This window comes from Pinus tabuliformis, chromosome X (genome assembly GCF_031772625.1).
Source record: "Pinus tabuliformis cultivar Carrire ecotype Pingquan chromosome X, CPIR1, whole genome shotgun sequence".
Lineage (NCBI taxonomy): Eukaryota > Viridiplantae > Streptophyta > Pinopsida > Pinales > Pinaceae > Pinus > Pinus tabuliformis.
The window spans coordinates 110,970,823-110,992,769 of record NC_142308.1 but is presented as its reverse complement, the minus strand read 5'-3'; positions in this window follow the sequence as shown (position 1 = coordinate 110,992,769).

Here is a 21,947-nt window from a genome sequence, read left to right as displayed (position 1 = left end):
AAAGCTCCAAAACTGCTTGTATTTTCTGCTAAATTATCCAATCTTCGATAAAACTTAGCTTCAGAAAGAAATTTTCTTTACATCATTCAGGAAAATTATCGCTAACAAAGAAAAGTTTCTCTGCGGAAAAGCATCTTTAAACTCTGCAATTGTTGTCCAGAAACTCTTAAGGAGCCAATGATTACCCCCACTTGAGTAGCTTTCAATTTTAGAGTGTAATTAAAAGATATGCTTTAAACTTAAAGGATAAGAGGTCTCAACAAGAGCTGGCTTACCATGATCATAAGATTATAACTAACTGACATTACCAATACTGAATATCAAAATAGGGTAATGGCTTGAGATTGATCAATCAAAAGACAAGGGGTCTCATCAAGAGCCAGCTTGTTTAGTTCAGTTACAAATCAAGTGAATGGCATTGTTAATTTTGGCCACCAAACCAAGACATTGTCCTTTAAGAAATAAAAGAATAATTAATTACTTCAATAAAATAAAGAAAGCATCAAGTATACAAAAGAATTTATCTTTAAAATTGCATTCTTACTTAAGTGGGATATTGAATCATTGTTGGGTAACAAGTAACCCTGTCGAGGCTATGAACGCCTACTGGCAGTAGAGGCTCTACCAATGACAAATGAGTATACCAAAACTAATCTAACGAGATTCTTTTGCTTTTATCTTTATAACCAAGTAATGACTGATGTAGGTAAAATAACTACCTATGAGAAAAGGGCAATCAAAAGAAAGATAGTTAGAGCAGATGTTGTTTATTGATAAACGAGTAGTACTACTTACCTTGTATTCCATGCAATTTAATTTTATTTTCAAAACTATCTTTATTTTAGAAGTTTTAGAAATTTCAAAAAACTCTCAGAGATAACTGGTTCTTCCAAGTGAATCGCCAATTGTTGTGCTTATCAACAACCCCCCATTTATTAATGTTAGTAGTAAAATATTACTTTAATAAATGGGGACCCTTTCAAAAAATATATATACCCAAAAAATCAATCCTAGCATGTATGTATTTCTTTTATTTTTAGAATAAATCAAGATATCAAACAAAACCTATAAAACCATTAAAATGCTACTTTTTCATATTTAGCATGAAATGCATCACAAACGATACCTTTCTAACCCACCACGATCTACGATGAAATAATCAAAAAAGCAAATTTATATTCGAAAAATGGTCATAATGTTAGAAAGTCCTTAAATCTTCTTTAAAAAATCTAAAGTCTCGCATCACAAAATCATTGTTTATAAAAAAATTCTCTTAAGAGGCTACCTCGAAGGATTGCAATCTGCAAAATTGCGATGGTATAATAGCCTTCTCGCATCACATTTCAGTCATACAACACAAGCCTCAACCTATTATATGTCGATATTGTGAAATGCGATCTCAACCTAGACCCACCTCTTAATCTTTCCACCAACACATGCAGAGGTCCATTATTCGTTTAAAAGAAGCCCGACAAGTGATGAAGCTTGCTTCTCTCATCTCGCATTTCGCACAAACTCAAAAAAAATGGTAAGTTAAACAAAAAATAATTATGCGATATAGCGATCTACGATATTGCTTTGCAAATGGCAAAATCGCTATTATCACAGTTCAAATGCTCACCACCCTAGGAGATTGTTTCCCGATTTATGATGTGAATATTTATGGACATTCAAGTTAAAAGATAATGGATCATTAGTGGGCATTTATGAAGAATTAATTGCATTTGTGTGTGAAAGGTCATTTAGCATGATTTGATATCTTCTTACGTGATTTCAAATAAAACACCTTTATCACCTTTACTGGTTTTCTTCATCGATTCATTCCTACGTTTAGTATCATTTTTATCCGATAAACTGTTCCTCTTGAAACTTTCAGGAAAAAGCCGTAGAACAAGACGTTGAAAGAAATGGTGAAGAAAGGGAAAGCAGTCGCCTCTGAGAAGTCAGAAATGACTCCTCTATTCACGGATACTACAAGTAATAAGGAAGCAGGGACATCTACATGGGAGGCTATGTATGAGTTACTGGAAGAAGAAAAACCAAGGATTCTTGAGACAACTATTACAGTTCATGGGCGTGATTCCTTTGATGCTTCCATAACTGAGCTTGTGTGCTCATTTCTGCACTGAATAGTCGCACGACCAAAAATAATCCGCTATACCGACATGGTTAAGTGGATCATTGATGACACTGATATATCTGATAGAGAATTCAGAACAGGAGGCTAGGAAGTTATAGGATCTTTCACTCCATATAAACTAAGGGTTATGTACCACCTACCGGAGCCACAGGTTACCTACAACAGACAATTTGTTGAAAAATTCGTCAAAGAAAATGAGGACCCGATGAACTGCACAAAGAATTGGTCAAATAATGATGAAAGAATCAAGAAAGACAAAAATGGTATGTACGCCACCACATCTGCATGTTCCCCTTTCTGTTTTCATGCAGCTATGCTATGTAGACTATTTGGCAAACCCGACAGTAACAAATTGTCCTCCGAATGGTTTCCCTTAATAGATTCAGCCGTTAATGCAACAATAATAGATTGGGCACAAATCTTGTCTGATAATTTAGCTAAAGAAATTATAGAGTATAGAAGGAAAATAAGTATTGCTTCAAGGGTTTACCCTCTGTTTTTCATGAGTGCTTATGTAATGAACACTATTTGTTTTGGCTCTAAATTCCCTCATGTGTGATGGAAGTGGACTATTCAAGATCCACTTCCTATTCACATCCACCACAAAGACATGTGGGAATCCAATTTTGAACCACGTTTTTTCAAGATTTGTCACGGGGTTATGCTTCCTATCTATAAACGAATTTATAACCTGGATGCCCCCAGATTCTCCCAAGAAGCCGATATAGACATCCTCCCAGTAGCTCGATGGCTCGAGAAAGGGACATTTACATATATCAGAGTATTTGGCAGCATCGCCTCTCCCCATGTTCTCCCTTTCTATGTCTCAGATAAATTAATGGCTAGAGAGATAACCTATCAAACATGCAGTGAAGGAGGGATGAGAGAAACATTGAAGGAGTCAAAGAAGGCCATTTGGCCTCAATTTCCTGTGTCATGTGGAGTGTTTTTATTACATGACCTTGGACATGCATTCAGTGTTGGAATTATGGCTAAAGTGTTGTCCTTGATGGCAACCCATTCAGGTGATAGATCACAGTACTTCAAGTCAGCAGCAGAGATTGATGATCAACTATCAAATATTGCAGAAAATAAGGGGTATGTAGGTACACCTTACATAAGGTGCATACACGCAGGTCGGTGTTACATAAAGTGCGTACATACCCGGAGTTATCCCGTTCAAGAGGTGCGTACCCCCAGTGCACACATTTCAAGGCAAAGAAATTCACATGTGGGGTTTCTTATGTTTTACCCTTGATATTTAGCCGACGGTATTTGTGTTATTATGGTGTCGGCCCGTGGTATTGATCCATGATTTGAGGAAGAGCTTTCCTATATAAAGCAAAGGAGATCATTTGGCTTGTGTAGGTTTTGGGTTGAACATCTTATGAGAGCTAGATCTGAAATATTATGATCTCTTGGGAGCAATGTCTAGATCTAAATAAGGCGAATCTACTGATGGATTGAGATCTCTTCGGCGCATGAACAGATCTGTAGATCTGACTGTCTGGGTTATTCTTGAAGTCTTGAAATCATCTATGCCCGGAGGTACGCAGGTACAGTGAAAGAAAAGTGCGTACATACACAGGAACGAAGCGTTTCAGGTGCGCCGGTACGCAGGCACAGAAGGGTTGCAAGTGCGGAGGTCCGCAGGCAGTTCAATGGATACAGTGCGTATGTAAGCAGGCGAGCAGTTGAGCAGGGTGCGTACGTAAGCAGGCGAGCAGTTGAGCAGGGTGCGTACGTAAGCAGGCGAGCAGTTGAGCAAGGTGCGTACGTAAGTAGGCGAGCAGTTGAGCAGGGTGCTTACTGTAAGCAGGCAGTACATGGGTGAAGCTGCTTACTTCTCTTAAAATCTCTGCTTATCATTCTTATGATCTGGGTCTGATATTATGTTCAGATAACAGCAGTAATTGAGTGAATGATTATGATTAACTTCAGTTTTGTTGGATGAATGGATCGGTTTAAAATGACTTATCTTCATCTGATCTGATGTACTAGATCTGGTTGATAACTCTCATAATATCATTGTATATGTATGGATCTGATGATTGGATGATTCAGAAGGTTGTTTGATTATGAGCTTCAAAGTTGTTGTTGGGTTCAGTATGAAAATTGGATGAAATGTGGCCTTTCAGATTATGTGTTGTGCTTCAGTGTATCCAGTTTGAAAATTGATGAAACGTGGTACCTGGAGGAGAGAAGATTGTAGGCCAGTGCCTACGTACTAGTATCTAAGCTAGTACAAAAGCTAAGGGAGATCTTTGGAGCATTGTAGTAGGTAGCAGCCTGTGTACTAGTAAATGGATCGGCTAGTACAAGAACAAAGGGGGTTGTAGCTCCCGTACTGGTATAAGACTGCACCAGTACAAATATTGTAAAAGGATTTTCTTATTAAGAAGAAGATTGAGATGACTTGCAGCAGGTGGTTTTCTCCCACATTGGGTTTCCACCTTATATCATGGTGTTCATGTGTGTGCCTTATGTGTGATGATCTATTCTATGTTACTGCATTTGTTAACTGATAATATGGTTGATAAAGTTCTAATGCACTCATTGAACATTAATTAACTTAATCATAAGGAGTTGTGGAAGTAGCATATATGAATCTGATTATGAAAATGAAAAAGTTTTATTAATGTGATAATACTGATTCACCCCCCCCCCTCTCAGTATTATTTCCAACATTCAGGGAAGTAGATAATATGTTGTCTCTACGATTACCTAAGTTACCCGGAAGACAATATGACCCATTTAGTATTGTCAAGGATTTTACCACTATGGTCAAAATAAATATATTCAGAAATGAGAAGGACCCATTTGATGATGTTTTCTTATAGAATAATACCTTCAAAGAAGTGAACCATATGGAACAAATACTTTTTGATCAAGAGGGTCTTGAAGCATTTTATAGCTACAGAGAAAAGAGATTATCAAAGGTCCCATTGGACCAATTGTAATTGAACCAATAAGGGAGCCCACTCCCAGTGTAAGCATAGATGGTGACTCTATGGAAAAATCTAAAACTAATTCTAGAAAGGAATCCCGAGAGAAATCTGCCAAGGGATCCGAGAAGTCATCAGAAAATAGGAAAAGCAGGAGCAAGGAATCAATCCAGGATACAGCCCAGTCTGCAACAAAGACAGATGAACAGACTTTGACCATTAAGCAGACTGAAACCCATACTCCCTCTATACAGCTGATAAAGCCTTGGGTAATTAATTTGGAAGAGGAGTGGGATAATTTCAACAAAAAACTCAACATAGAGGAACAAGCACCGGAGACGCAAACGACACATCAGGAAACAACTCCGAAAATTATAACAGGGGAAACTGTGAATACTCAAGAAATAGAACACATTCCTGTTACCCCCACCTTTGAGATTATTTTGAGAATAGAAAAAATTCTCCCTCTTGATGTATTTTACAGCCCACAGCACAAGGCCGTTGTTAAGAGATAGAGAAAGAAAAGAAAATTGGAATCCACAACTGCTACCACTCCAGACAATGAGCTGATGGATGTCCTCTGGAAAGACTCATCCACTGACCCATTGGCCAACTTCACTAGGCTCTCGCAGTTTGGAGGTGCATACACTATGGAAACCATTGACAAAGCAACAGAGGTACAACTGTTGATTAAAGAAAAAGAAGACAAAATTTTGTCACTCGAACAACAATTACAGCAAGCCAAAACAAACCAAGAAGCAGAAATACAATCGGCTAAGCTACAGCAGGAGTTCCAACAAATGCAAATAGAACATCAAAGCAGCTTGGAAGGTAAGGAGGAAAAGATACATAGCATAACAGATCTGCATAAGGACGACCCAAAGATTGATCAGTTTGTCACTGAACCACTCGACCTCAACTCCCAGCTCACACAACAAAAAGAATTGCTATGCCAAAAAATCTCGCAGTGGAACTCTCACTGTGAAACAAGAGACAAATTAACAAGCCAAGTTGTGGAAATTCGACTTGAATATGATGAAATTCTTAAAAAAGTTTCATATTTCATAACTTGGCAAAATTCTGAAAATGGGAGAAGAACCGACATGCCCAAACTGGATGAATCACATAAGGAGATCTTATTTGCAAGTTGGGATTCTTGGCTCAAAGAGGCAGAACAGGCAACAAAGGATGCAACAGCGGTGGTAAACAATGTCATTGAAAGTATAAATGAAAATTTGCATAGTGCTAATCTTGTGGCAAATACCACCCCTGGTTTCCTTCCAAATGCAAAACAACTTGAATTACAGTGGAAACAGGCAGCAGAAGAAAGAGAAGAAGCAATTAGGAAAGTGACCAGGTTAAACTAGGAGGCATATTGGCAATATCTGGTAAAACCACACAGCCAGTGGATGACCCTAAGATGACTAATTGTTTCTACCGAGAAAATGGTGCCAGCACTCATCAATGCCGTGTTTACAGGACAACTGAAAGCCGAAGTTGTCCAACCTACACTCCTCAAGACCATGCTAGATATTTGCAATCTAAAAGATCGAATGCAGGATTAGTCATTATGCACATCTCTATTTTTGTTTCATTTTGCTTAAATTTAGGCAGGTGGTTTAAACCTCCTCAAATTTTTTTGTAATAATTTATTTTTAGTTTCATAAGTTAGTATTTAAACCCCTCTCATGCATTTAGAGAGGGGTCTAGAAATTTTATCAAAAACATTCTTCAGAACATGAACTTATGTCCCTTTGAGGAAGTTCTGGTGAAATTAATGGAATAGGATTTATTTTCTACTTGAATTTGACATCTTCTACTGAAATTGTAGTTATGTACTCTTAGATGACGTTGGGGGATTTGAAAGTAGATCAATATTGCTAGAGCACATGAGTAGAACATATTATAAATGGTACTTTTATCTCTTAATTCTTTTTACTTATGCGTCAAGCAATACATTATTTTCAAGTTATTTATTTATGAAAGTTTGAATTTTTTATTGCCATCATTGCACTATTGTATGATGATGATTTATAATTTATGCTAAATACATGAATGATTTTTATGTGATATACCTCTCATATCGTTTCTGCTAACTTTTTATATGAAACAATCATTGTTAAATGGATTCACTTCTTATCGTAATTGGATGATCTTTATTATCAATTTCTTTCAGACATAATTTTAGATCGCATATATCATGTTACTCTCGGGATAGTTATAGTTAGATAAATATTTTGATTAGGGAAAACTGCACATGATTATTAGTTAAATTATATTAGTTTGAGGATAAGTATTACTCCAAAATCTCAAAAACATCATCCTGTTAGCACGAGCATAAAAATAGATTGAGAAACTGGTCCCATCATCCCCAGTTAAAGCCACTTTTCCAAACGGAAAAGGAGTTGTCCCAAGGTCCAGACTGGGTGGTTATCCCCCTTGTTGAGGCAACTATTTTTGAGCCTTCAACATGTACATACTCCTTCATAAGTACTAGGAGGAGGTACAATTTCCATACCTTCAATCACTCCTAGCACTGCAATCTTTGGCTCTACCTCCATTCCATCTTTGAGTGGGGGCACCCAAGATTTTACCTCCAACACTGGTTCTTTCCCCTTTGGAATGCCTTCCAACGCAATTCGTTCGGTTCCCTTATGTTATGAAACCAGCTCAAGAAAAGATGGAAAAGATAGATCAACGCCTTAGAATTCAGCCTCTTCGAGGGGGCAACCTCCTTTACATTACATAAATGAAAAATTCTTGGATGATACAATTGACAAAACCTCCTTTCTATATATAGGAGTCTAAGGAGTCACAATATAATCCAGCCGACCTAACAATAATAATATAAAGCCACAAAAATAGCAATAGAGGGATTCTATGGGGCACAGAAATAACAACATGGGGGTAATAGGGGCACAACAATATAAATAAGGGGTATAACTACAATAGTAATGGGGTAATCACTAGTATTATAGGGACCCAACATGCCCCTCTCCTTCAAAAAAGTGTTGTCCTCAACGCTTGAGTAGTTCTGGATACTTCTGCATAAAATTCTCATCCTCCCATGTGGAATCTTCAGCGGATAAGTTCTTCCACTTGATAAGATACTCTGAAATTGATCGATTTCGTAGCTGTCGAGTTCTTGTTTCTGTGACTGCTTCCGGTTCCAATATAATTTTTCCTTCCTCGTCAAGTTCTGGCAATATTGTTTGAACTGGGAGCTTGTCGCCTATAACCTTCTTTAAACATGAAACATGGAAAATCGGGTGCAATCGAGAAGCTGCAGGAAGCTCCAATTTGTATGCCATAGTACCAATCTTTTGCAACACCTTGTACGGACCATAATACTTTGGTGATAATTTATTATCCTTCTTAGCTTGCTTTAGGGACATTTGCTTATATGGTTGTAGCCGTAGGAATACCCAATCACCTACATCAAAACTTCTTTCACTGCGATGTTGATCTGCCTGTTGTTTCATTCTATTTTGTGCCAACACGAGGTTATCCTTTAAGAGTTGGAGGACTTGTTGTTGATGTTCGATGTGATGTTCCACTGCCTGAACCTTAGAATTTTCTCTTAAATATGATGTGATGGATGGTGGTTGATACCCATAAAGTGCCATAAATGGGGTCATTTTTTTTGTTGTATGGAAGGAAGTGTTATACCACCATTCAGCCAGAGGCAACCATTTGACCCATTGTGTCTGTTTATCAGATACAAAGCAACGAAGATATCCTTCCAAACATTTGTTTACTATCTCAGTTTGCCCATCAGATTGAGGATGATAAGATGAGCTATGAGCTAACTGAGTACCAAGACAAGAAAATAATTCTGTCCAAAAATTTCCAGTGAAAATGGGATCTCTGTCACTTACAATAATCTTTGGGTTTCCATGTAGCTTTTGAATTGTTTCCATAAATGCAGTAGAAACTGTACTGGCTTTAAATGGATGTGATAATGCACAAAAGTGTGCATACTTGGTAAGTCTGTCAACTACCACCATGATGACACTCTTTCCCTCAGACTTGGGTAAACCTGTGATAAAATCCATTGAAACCTCCTCCCAACGTTGGCTTGGAATGGATAAAGGTTGTAATAGACCCGGTGTCTTAATTGTTTCAACTTTATTTTGTTGGCAAACCAAACATTCCGCCACAAACTTTTGAATATCTGATTTAAGGCCATCCCAAAAAAATTCCTTCTTAACCCTGTGGTAAGTTTTTAAAAATCCTGAGTGCCCTCCTAAGGAGAAGTGTGCAATTCCATAAGAATCTTTTGTTTTAGCTGGGAATTCTTACAGAGGTATAAGCGATCTTTGTACCATAATGAATCATTTTGCCAGCTAAATGTATCAGACGTACTGGAATCTTGTTGTAGCTTTCGAATAAGTGCCCACACTTCTTCATCATTCTTCCATTCCTCCCTTGCTTCGTTTATCCAATCTGGTTGGATAATAGAAATGGCGCACAACAATGCTTCCACATCCTCATCCTTTCTTGAGAGTGCATCTGCCACCACATTTTGCTTCCCTTTTTTGTAGATGATTTCAAAGTCATAACCCAACATCTTTGTGACCCACTTTTGTTGCTCTTCAGAGGATAATCTTTGTTCTAAAAAGTATTTAAGGCTATCATGATCCGTTTTTACCTTGAAGTGTCTTCCCATTAGGTAGGGTCGCCATTTCTTAAGTGCATGGAGTATTGCCAACATTTCCTTCTCATAAATAGCTTTGCTTAAAAACTTTCCCTTGATTGGACGACTTTCAAAAGCAATGGGTCTTTCATCTTGCATTAGAACAGCACCAATTCCATTTCCTGAAGCATCACATTCCACAATAAAGGTTTTTGTGAAGTCCGGTGTAGCTAAGACCGGTGCTTGGCACATTGCCTCTTTAAGATGTTCAAAGGCCTTTGTTGCTTCCGGAGTCCATGAAAATGCATCTTTCTTCAATAATGTTGTTAGAGGTGCTGCTATTCTCCCATAATTCTTAACAAACTTGCGATAATACCCTGTCAACCCAAGAAATCCTCGCAGATGCTTTATGGATGTGGGGATTTTCCATTCCTTAATGGCTTTAATTTTGCTAGGGTCTACCTTAACTCCTTCATGAGATACAATATGACCCAAATATTCCACCTCCTGGACTCCAAAGAAACATTTGGATCTTTTTGCATATAATTGTTTCTCCTCCAATAGTTGTAGCACCCTGTCAACATGTTCAACATGATCCTTCCAAGACTTGTTGTAGATTAGTATATCATCAAAAAATACTAACACAAATTTTCTAAGGAATGGTTTGAAAATTGAATTCATCAAACCTTGAAATGTTGAAGGTGCATTGGTAAGGCCAAAAGGCATGACCAAAAATTCATAATGACCCTCATGAGTTCTAAATGTCGTTTTCGGAATGTCTTCAATCTTCATTCTGATTTGATGATATCCCGAACGAAGATCCAACTTGGTGAAGTAAATTGATCCATGCAATTCATCCAGTAATTCATCAATGACAGGAATGGGGAACTTATCTTTAATAGTGAGCTTGTTGAGCTCCCTATAATCCGGACACATGCGCCATGATCCATCCTTCTTGTGCACCAATACTACTGGAGCAGAGAAAGAACTTTGACTTGGTTGAATTATACCAGCCTCTAGCATTTCTGCAACCATACGTTCAATTTCACTTTTTTGGACATAGGGATATCTGTACGGCCTGATGTTTGGAGGAACACTTCCTGGAATCAGATGAATAGCATGATCATGATCACGCATAGGTGGGAGACCTTTGGGAGTCTCAAATACCTTGGAATGATTGTCCAGGACTTTTTGGAGATCTGGAGAAATAGATGATTCCGATGTGGAAACATCTAGCGAACATAATTGTGCAATTACACCTCTTTGCTCCTTTTTTAGAAGCTTTGTCATACCATTAGAGCTGATTATCTTTCCTGGTTTCCCTGCAATACCCCTTAATTCAACTTCCTTTCCTTCCGTAGAAAATTTGATGAAAAGTTCTTGAAAATTAAAAGCTATTGTACCCAAGGATTGTAGCCATTGGACTCCTAGTACAACATCAACACCTCCCATTGGAATGGAAAGCATTGGGCTAGTCAATACATATTCTCCCATGGATAGCTTGATATTATGGCACTTTCCAGAGAAATTTATTGTTCCTCCATTTGCAATCATCACTTGACACTCTGGTGCTGGATATAGGAAGCAATTCAATTCTTTTGCTACCTTACAATGAATAAAATTGTGGGTGCTTCCTGAATCAATCAACACTATTACCTTTTTCTTCTTGATTTGTCCTTCTATCTTGATGGTTTGAGGAGTGGTAATTCCCGCCAATGCATTACAAGATATGGTCGGATTTATTTGTTCTTCATCTAGGCTTTGTTCCTGGAGTATATCTTCTTCTTTTGACCTTTCTTGCTCCTTTTCTTCTTCCTCTTCACAATCTATGTAGAATAATTTCTTCTCAGCACACTTATGACCTTTAGTGTATTTGCTATCACAACTGTAACAAAGCCCTTTTGCTCTTTTTTCTTCCAATTGTTGTGGTGTCAACCTTATAGGTTGTGGAAGACTAGGGAAAACAACACTTCCGTCTTTATAGTTGTGAGTGGTATGCTTCCTGGTTGCCATAATTTTGCTTTCCATTTTTCTTGCTAACCTGAATGCCTTCTCTAATGAATCAGGTTCCCAAAGGCGAACATCATGTTGGATATTATCCTTTAAAGACCCTATGAACACATCAATCCTATGCTCCTCTGGAATATCTTTTACCCTTATGTTCAATTTTTGGAACTCCTCAATGTGCTCCATTACTGAACCCTTTTGTTTGAGACTTATCAATTGGCTAAAAAAAGTGTTGCTTTTTGTATCTTCATAATGTGCTATCAATTCTTCCGTAAAAATTGCCCAAGTGATAAATTTTTTACGAGAGCAAAGCCATTGATACCATACAAACTGATTTGGTTCCAAATATACAGTTTCCATACGTACCTTTTGTGTGTTTTGCACATTATTGAGATCGAAGAATTGCTCCATCTGTAATATCCATGTGGCGGGATCCTTGCCATCAAACTTCCTCATATCGATTTTTGGAATATGGTGGGTCTTCGATCCAACATTAGAGTCTATGGAATCATGATTAACATTACTTTTGTTCACATCATGAGTTTCCTTTACAACCTTTTCACCATTAGTAAGTATTTCTTGTAGAAAATTTGTCAAATCTGTCTTCAAATCTGCCATGTCTGTTTTCAAATCTGTCTTCAAATCTGCCATGTCTCTCTTCAAATCTGTCTTCGAATCCTCCATCTTATCTTCCATGCCCTTTATCTTAGATTCCACGCCATTTATCTTAGATTCCACGCCACTTATCTTAGCTTCTGTTAGCTTTTGTGAGTGTGACATTTGTTGCACTTGTTCTTGTAATTTTGATATATCATGTAGCATTTCTTCCTCTTCTTCATGAGTCATGCTAGAGATTTTAAGTTCCTTACTAGGTGTTTGCATTTTCTTTCCTCGGGGCATCAGTTACCGATAATAATGCTTTACTATGCCCTTTGAATTCTGTTAAACCAAGCTTACACAAAAATTTAAAAAAAACTACACACATTTTTTCACTTTATAGAAGCCTGATATTGAATCTGATGTATCTCTGTAATTTTGGATCATCCAGTTCTGAAGTTGCAACCTATAGTAGCCTTCTGCGTCCTCTTTCCAATGCCACAAGTCTGACCCAAATTGGATTCTCCAAGGAAGAGTTATGTGAAATCTCCCACAGTGACTTGATTTTAGACTAGTTCAGTAGAGCGAACTTGTACGACGTGCCATGAGTCATTGTTTCAACCTTTGGATCTGAAACATGCATACGAGAAACTATAGTCCATCCTCTTTCTGTACCTTCTTACGAAATTTCAATCCAATCCCCAGAGAGAAAGTTATGATGATTTTCCCCAGGTCACCTGTTTTGAATGTAATTCAGGAGTCTGCAAAAAACCACACTTCCTCAGATCATATCTCCGAAAATATCACGCGAAACGTTCTGAAATTCGGAATCAAGGTTCAGCGCAATGTCTTCTCAAATGGGTTTTTTTTGCGACTTCTGAAACGTCACAGAAACAAAGTTATAGCGAAAATGCCACAATGACCTATTTGGAGCAGCGAAACCCTAGAATCCAAAGCTCTGATACCAAATGTTATGAAACCAGCTCAAGAAAAGATGGAAAAGATAGATCAACGCCTTAGAATTCAGCCTCTTCGAGGGGGAAACCTCCTTTACATTACATAAATAAACAATTCTTGGATGATACAATTGACAAAACCTCCTTTCTATATATAGGAGTCTAAGGAGTCACAATATAATCCAGCCGACCTAACAACAATAATATAAAGCCACAAAAATAACAATAGAGAGATTCTATGGGGCACAGAAATAACAACATGGGGGTAATAGGGGCACAACAATATAAATAAGGGGTATAACTACAATAGTAATGGGGTAATCACTAGTATTATAGGGACCCAACACCTTAACTTTTGCATCTACTTCTTCCACATCTATGACTTCCATGGTGAGTGGGTCGGCTTCTTTTCAAGGTTTCCCTTTTGGGAGTCGTCATATACCACATTCTAACCCATCTCTAGGATCAATACCTTTTCCCTCCAAAGGTCAAGGTTATAATCCTTTCCAAGGATGGACTAATCCAGCTGTTAGCAGCTTGGGAGCCAAGAATCAGTTCTTTTTCATCCAACAGGGGAACATGTCGCACTCCTCTGTGAGTTCATTTAATAGTTTTTCTCCCTTTGCTAATGCACAGAACCCTTACTAAGCTCTCTCTGCTCCATTTAATACCTCATTAGGGGCAAATTTCATTGGATATGGCAATTTTTCGACAGGAGTTGGACAAACTCCAAATTTTTTTGGGTTAGAAGGTTTTCCTTATGGTTCAGGCACTTCTACGAATCACCTCAGGCAACCTGATGCCTTCACAAATCCAGGATATTCTTTTCAGAACATTGGGAATTCTTCCCAGAGTGGGTGGAATCCTAAAGGTCCTCTGCGCTTACCTTTCCTGGCAACTTTAAACTTGCCAGATCTATCAAAGTTGACTAACGATCCTATCTGATACAACCCGGTTTGGCCTCCGGTTCCAACCAAACTTCCATTAGACATACCCAAATTCGAAGGGAATACTGGTGAAGATCTAGCCGACCATATAACCACTTTCCATTTATGGTGTTCGTCGAACTCCCTCATTGATGATTCAATCAGTTTGAGACTATTTCAACGCACCCTAACTGGGAATATGGCTAAATGGTATATTGAGATTCCAAGGGGAACCTTCACTTCGTTTGGTGACTTGGCCACCATATTTTAACCATTTTCAGTTGCCCGTTCGTTATGATGTTGGAACTGAGCTCTTAGCTAATTTTCACCAAGACCAGGCAACCCACATTTCTGATCACATCCAGGAATGGAGGAGAAGGAAGAGGCTCATTAAAGTTGATATTCCCCAAGAATTCCTTCTTGAATGGTTTCTCAAATATTTGCAGCCTGAAATTTCTAAGGATGTATCGCTCTCCAGTGTATTCACCGAAGAACATGCTATTTTTAGAGCCTAGCAGCTAGAACTCATATATTCTCAATATGGGATTCTTGAGAAAAATTTTCCTAATGCTCCTAGATCTAAGGTTGATCTTGCCAAGATAAAGTCAGGTCCCCATGTCGACGGGCTAGTTGGATCAATTGATAATAAAATGACTAACCTGATAAACCAATTGTTGCAGTTGTCTTTGCAAACTTCTTCTTTTATTCAGACATCGCCATCAGTGCCCATGCCTTCTCAACCTTCGTCTATCAACGTCGTTCAAACTTCTAACCCAAAAGGAAATCAACAATCCTATGGAAGAAGAAAGGACATGGTAAGACGAAGAATCAAGATGGGAAGGGTAATGCAAATAAGCCAGGCACTGATGTTGGGGAGGGTAAAAAAGAGTCCAAGAAGAAAGTGAATTTTCCGTGAAAGTTATGCAATGGTGACCATTTGACTCATCTTTGCCCAAATATTTAGGACGCTCAACACTTGTTGGTTCAGCAAGGGTCTTTTAGCTCATAGGTTGTGCTAACTAACCCTTTTCCACAAGGGCAATAGTTCTTAGCTGGCGCAAATGCTAGTACTGGTAACCCCACTCGGGGAAACCAGAAAGGGGAAAATCCATCAAATGTTTATATGTTGAGTTCACATGTTGATGTTTCTACACGGTCATGTGATTATGGTGCATCAAAATCAGCTAAGGCCAAGAGTACTCCTGATGTTTCAGAGCCACTCCATATCGAGAGGCTTGTAGTTGAGCCTATACCTCGGATGCCGAAAGGCTCCGCAAAGTGTTTGACAATCAACCCCAATGCCAAGGCAGCTCAGAACTACTCCATTGTAGAAGATCTGGCTCAGAGTCCTTGTGCCATGTCAGCGTTAGAGGTACTCCAGTTGTGCCTAACAGAAAGGAGTGCATTGCTCACTGCCATCAGAGCGGTAGATCCAAAGAACTCTCTTATCCTTACATTCGACATGTTGAATATCAAGAAGATACGCCCACATCATATGGCTTTTCAAATCAAGTCTACATACCGAAAGACCAATATCTTTCGAACCATAGGTGATGAGGGAGCTTCCATATGCATAATGTCTATATCATGTTGGAAGGCTATTGCATCACCTGAGGATTATTCCAGCCTTTCCCGTCTTTGTTGGGGGCAAGGTTGTAAATATCGCAGTAGCAATAGTTGATGCAAATTTGAATTATAATATCCTTTTGGGAAGATATTGGGTTTACGAGATGGATGTTATTATATCATCATTATTCCGCATCCTCTATTTTCCTCATGAAGGGAGAATTGTAACGGTTAATTAGATGGATTATTCTTCGAGTGAATCCAATGTATCTTATGAATCTACTGTTCCCTTAGTGAACAATCCTAAGAAGCCTATTGAGAATCTAGGAGTTGGGATGTATTCTTCCTTAATGGGTACCTTTGATTTTCCTGCTCCTATTGCTCGAATTAATGCTATTTCATCTTCCAAGGCACCTTCTCAAAGAGAGTTATTTAGAACTCATTATTTTTTGGATCCTTGGCCCTTACCCTCTTCTACCACCACATTAGATGAGGGGCAAGTGGGTGGAATGGAATTTCCTATGTCTGCAACTGAAATTTCTTATCAATCTATAGTTAACATTGTAGACTCTGATCCTACTCCTCTTTCACCAGAGGATCTGGATGGGGATGTGGCTCCGGCCTAAACTCTAGATTCAACTTCTGTTATGGATTTCCTAGTTATTGTTTTTTCATCCGAAGAATAAATTCTAGACGTAATGACAGGTGTTGAGAGGTCGTGGGATGATTTGCATCATCGTTCATATTTCCTCCCTGATTTGTGAGAAGTAGAATCAAGCTTTCCCAGTCCTTCATCTACTGGTGATGTTCACGTAGTTTTAAATCCTTTGGCTCCAATGTAGGTTTTAGACGAAGGTAACATGTCTTTCATTTCAAAAACTGTTCCAGTGAACATCTCTAGGAATCCCAATGTTATCAAGAATGTCTTCATTGGAGCTGATTGTTCCCTTGAAGAAATTCGAATTTATACTAATCTCTTTAAAGAGTTTTGAGACGTGTTTGCTTGGTCTTATGAGTAAATTCCTAGGATATATCCATCTATAGTCCAGCATGAGATCAAGACATGAAAATGAAAAACCTATTCATTCTCCAGAAGCTTCGACCGGTAAACCCTAGGAAAGCAACAACTATCAAATTTGAGGTTGAAAAGTTGCTTAAGGCAGGTTTCATATACCTCGTTCCTTTAACTGAGTGGGTCTCAAATCCAGTCCCATTGACAAGAAGTAAAGAAGGATCTGTGTGTGCATTGACTTTAAGGACTTGAATAAGGCTTTTCCTAAAGATAATTACCCCACACCATTTATTGATTAGATTATCGATGAGTGTGTGGGCAATGAGATTTTCTCTTTTATGGACGGATTTTTCAGTTATAATCAAATCACTATTCGTCTGGAAGATCAACATAAGACAACTTTTATTTGCACCTGGAGTACATTTGAATATAAGAATATGCCTTTTGGCCTTAAGAATGCTGGAGCTACCTTTCAGTGGGCCATGTCATATGCTTTCCACGATATCAAACATATTATCAAAGCCTACTTGGATGATTTAGCTGCTTGTTCTCGAAAGAGAATTGATCATCCCAAGCATCTTTGATTAATTTTTGAACAATTTAGTTTCTACAAAATCCGATTGAATCCAAATAAGTGTGTTTTCACCATCACGTCCGGTCAGTTGTTGGGATTCATCATTTATACTAAAGGGATTCATGTAGATCCCTTCAAAGTCAAGGCAATACTTTAGTTGCCTCCCCTATCCACTATTCATCAACTTTAGAGTCTTCAAGGAAAATCCAATTTCTTAAGGAGATTTATCATTAATTATGTCGATATTGCTAAAGGATTTATGAGACTGCTTAAGAAAGGGGTCCCAATTCTATGGTACAATTTCACACAACGTTCATTTGATGTTTTGAAAAAAGCATTAACCTCTGCTTCTTTTTTTTATTCCACCTGATTATAGCATAGACTTCCTTTTATATCTCGTTGCACTAGAATCAACTATTGGTATGGTTTTGGTTCAGGATGATGCTTTCACTGAGCACATAATCTATTATCTGAGCCGAGGCTTAGTGGGCCCTAAACTATGATATTCTCCCATTGAGAAATTAGCGTTGGCAGCTATCATGTTGTCTAGCGAGTTAGAAATTATGTTCTGCTTAGAAAACCTTTCATCTTAGCAGTTGTCAATCCATTTCAATTTGTTCTCAATAGACGAGTGGTTGGGGGAAAATATAATATATGGATTGTCATTTTACAAGAGTTCGATCTTGAATTCATGTCAGCAAAGTCTAAGAAATCATTAGTATTTGCATAATTGATCTCAGAGTTGCTTGTGAGGAAGAAATAATTTATGAGGAATCTTTTCCTCAAGAACATATTTTCTTTATTTCCTCACAAGATCCTTAGTATGGAGATATCATTATATATCTCCAGACTTCGAATTTTCTTCTCACTTTTTTTAAAGATGAATGTAGAAAGATACGTCACTAGGCTAAAAGTTATATTATTATAGGTGACACTTTATATCGTCACGGGGTTGATTCAATCCTTAGACGTTGTTTAACCTTAGAAGAAGTTGATTCTATGCTAAATGATTTCCACAATGGAGCTTGTGGTGGTCATCTATCTAGGCTTGCAACAACCCAAAAAAATTTGCATGCAAGCTACTTTTGGCCCTCGATATTCAAGGATTGTGTTGAAGCAGTCAAGAGATGCCACCCTTGTCAAGTTTATACTCGAAAAATACACACGCATCCAGCTCCACTCTTTCCTGTGATTACCATCGGTCCATTCACAAAGTGGGGTATTGATTTTACTACTTACAATCTACCTTCGGAGGGAAATCATAAGTATATCATTGTAGCTATCGACTGCTTTACTAAGTAGGCCAAGGCTATGCTCAATTTCAAGAATGATGGTGAAACAACAACCCTGTTTCTCTTCAACCAAGTCATTTCATAGTTTGGTATTCCCAAAGAGATTGTCACTAACCATGGGAGTCATTTCCATATTCATATGATGTCTAAATTGGCTCTTAAGTTGGGTTTCCAGCAGGAGCATTCATCTTGTTATCATCCTCAAGCCAATGGCCAAGTTGAAGCTGTGAATAAATCCCTAAAAATCATCCTACAAAGGACAATTAACAAACCTCAATCTAATTAGCGCATTATCTTATATCCAGCACTTTTGGCTTACCTAATTTCAGTCAAGACTACTACAGGATTTACTCCTTTTCAACTAGTTTATGAGTTGGAATCAATTTTTCCTGTGGAATGTGAAATTCCTTCCCTTAAATTAGTTGTTGAACTTCTTCCAAATACTTCTATTATTGAAGAACACCTCATTCATTTGGAACATCTCGATGAGAAGCGTCGAGATGCGGCCATAATCAACGAAGGTCATAAAAAGAGAGTAAAATCTCAATATGATAAGGTTGTCCATCTTAGGGTTTTCTCTAAAGGTGACCTTGTCTTAGTTTATGACCAAGACAAAGACGCCTTGGGGATAGGTAATTTCAAATATATGTGGTACGGTCTTGAAAAAGGGAGCTTATGAGTTGGTTGATTTTGAGGGAAACGAATTGGCAAAGCCCAGAAATGGGCTCTATCTTAAAAATTATTTTTCTTAGGCTTCAACCTAGCATTTTCTTGGTTGTAAATATTGTATATTTGTGCATATCTATCTATCTATTTCGTAGTGATGTCGATATTTTTGATCTGATTTGGCAGGTATTGAAGGATGATTTGATATATCTAGGGTTCGTCGATGGTGCTAGTAGACACACCCGGAACCTTGCTTCTGCGGCTTGGGTGATTTATTATCCATCTATCTAGTTGTTGGTTTCAAGAGGCGTATGTATCGGTCCTGCTACAAATAATGTTGCCGAATATACTGTTGTCATTACTATACTATCTGACATAATATCTCTTGGTATTGATTCATTAGTAGTATACTTGGATTCACAACTGGTGGTATCTCAATTAAACAACATCTATCGTGTGAGAGATCCTTATTTATATCATTAATTTCTGAGAGTGCATTTATTACAAAGATCATTTATTTATATCACATTTATTCATATTCCACATTAGAAAATTCATTTGCAGATTCTATCGCTAATCAAGCATTAGATTGGACCATAAATCATTCATCACATTAAAAATAAATAAAAAATAAAAAATTTGAAGATTCAGCTGTATATATATGATCATCACAGTGAAACCATCAGTACATAGATAGAAGTTTTATGTTCAAAATAATATATAAAATTTTGACAAAATCGTCCTACAAAATTAGGGCTTACGCCCATAATCATGTCTAATCAAAATATTTTATCATCCATAAGTTTATATCTATGGGTCTTGCTCAGGGTGAGCTTCATGGAAGAAGATGATGGCATTTTCCACTCGTCGAAATAGTTGCACCCAATCACGTGGCACTCCTACCACGCACCTATGCATCTCTTTTGGAAGGTCTTCTATGGTTGCCATAGGTACCTGGTGAGTCAATCTCACCAAGTTTATCTGTACAACATGAAGGATCCTTTCGGTCTTAGCTGTGGCACCCTCTGCATCGACGCATGTGCCTAGGTAGACCCACAAGTCTTACTCGTCCAATATCTGTGTCATGATCAAAATAATTTTGTAAGTATTGGTCTCATCAAAAATATTTTCAGTTTATTTATACTTAAAATCTATTTTTTTTAAACATTTCAAAAATTTTATTTATTTTTTACCTATGGCTCCCCACGCTGCATCCGGTGCCAACACCAGATCTGGGTCTCCTTTGAAATCCATCCTAGCGTAGGGGTATTCCTCAACAACTATGATTCGTTGTTCCCACTAGGAGAAGAACCCAGCTTTGAAAGTGATTCTAGGGACCTCACTACCCCCTAGTCTCTTCATCAGATCAGCCCATCCACCCATTCGAGGATCCCTCGAGTTGCTAATGGTGGACAATACCTTGGGTCAAAGCCCTGGTACTCTCTCAAAGAAAAAGGAGCACAAAATGGTTCCATATCTGAAGTTTTTTGTTTGACCTTTCTGATGGATGTAAGTTGCTTTTTCATGTTAGTCAAGAGTGGTGTACACCAATCAAAAATTGTTGTAAGACACTCTACTGCTAGACTCATTGAAACTCAAGATGCCTGGTGCAAAGAGGCTAACCCATTCACTCTAGAAATGGTAAAGAGAATGATTCTCAAGGCTAAGCTCTCTACATGTTTAATTGGAATTTGAGTTCCAATCTTCTCTGTGTTCCCTGGGTAGTAGATATGTACATAGTCCTCTACACTGAGGCTCCCTCTAGTTCTTCTCATCGAATTGACCTTCTCTCCTCTTCGGGAAAGACTAGTGATAAAATAGACATCCTCTATTTCTATTCTTAGAGGCATTTGGTCAATGATGAAGGCATCTTCTTCCAGATCCAAATAATGGATCAACATCTCTAGTAATCTGGTGTTTGCCTTCATGTTTGGCATCTTGAAATTTTTTAATAAACCACATCCTTTTAAGGAATCTAACGCCATTTGATCATCTATCACTTCATTGTCAATTGCACTATGTTCCCTTTCTCTCCATGTGATAGACATCATGCAAAGAAATTTTTTTGGATCATTAGAAACCGTGCTTTAAATTTTCAACTTGTGCACACGTGGGTTCACTATATACACGTTCACGTATAGGGTCATTTTATACGCAAGTCTGCCGTGTCCAACATGCGTGCGCACAAGGAACACATTTTTAAACTATTTTTCAGCGGTTAAATTTTCAAATAATACATTTGAAAAGCAATAAAAATTATCTAAGAATCATTTAGGAGGTCACCTGGATAGTTGAAGGCTGAACTGGCAGATGAATCAGATGGATTAAGGTTGCTTGAGTTTTTCTCCAGAGCTCCTTCACTCACTTGTTCACAATACAAATGAAAAATTGTAAGTCAAAATGTCTTTATATAGGTTGACAGGTAAAAATCATTTTTTTCAAAAGTTCATATTTTATTTGCAAAAGTTTATGAGTTTTGTAACCTTTTTGGCTTAGAGTGTTAGGACGGGTCATTTTTTCAAGACACTTTGGAGATTTTGAGAGACCACTTCGATTCCATGACCACAGACTCATCATGGCAGGTATATTTTTTCAATGGCATATAGGTTAGGGGATATCATTTTCCATTG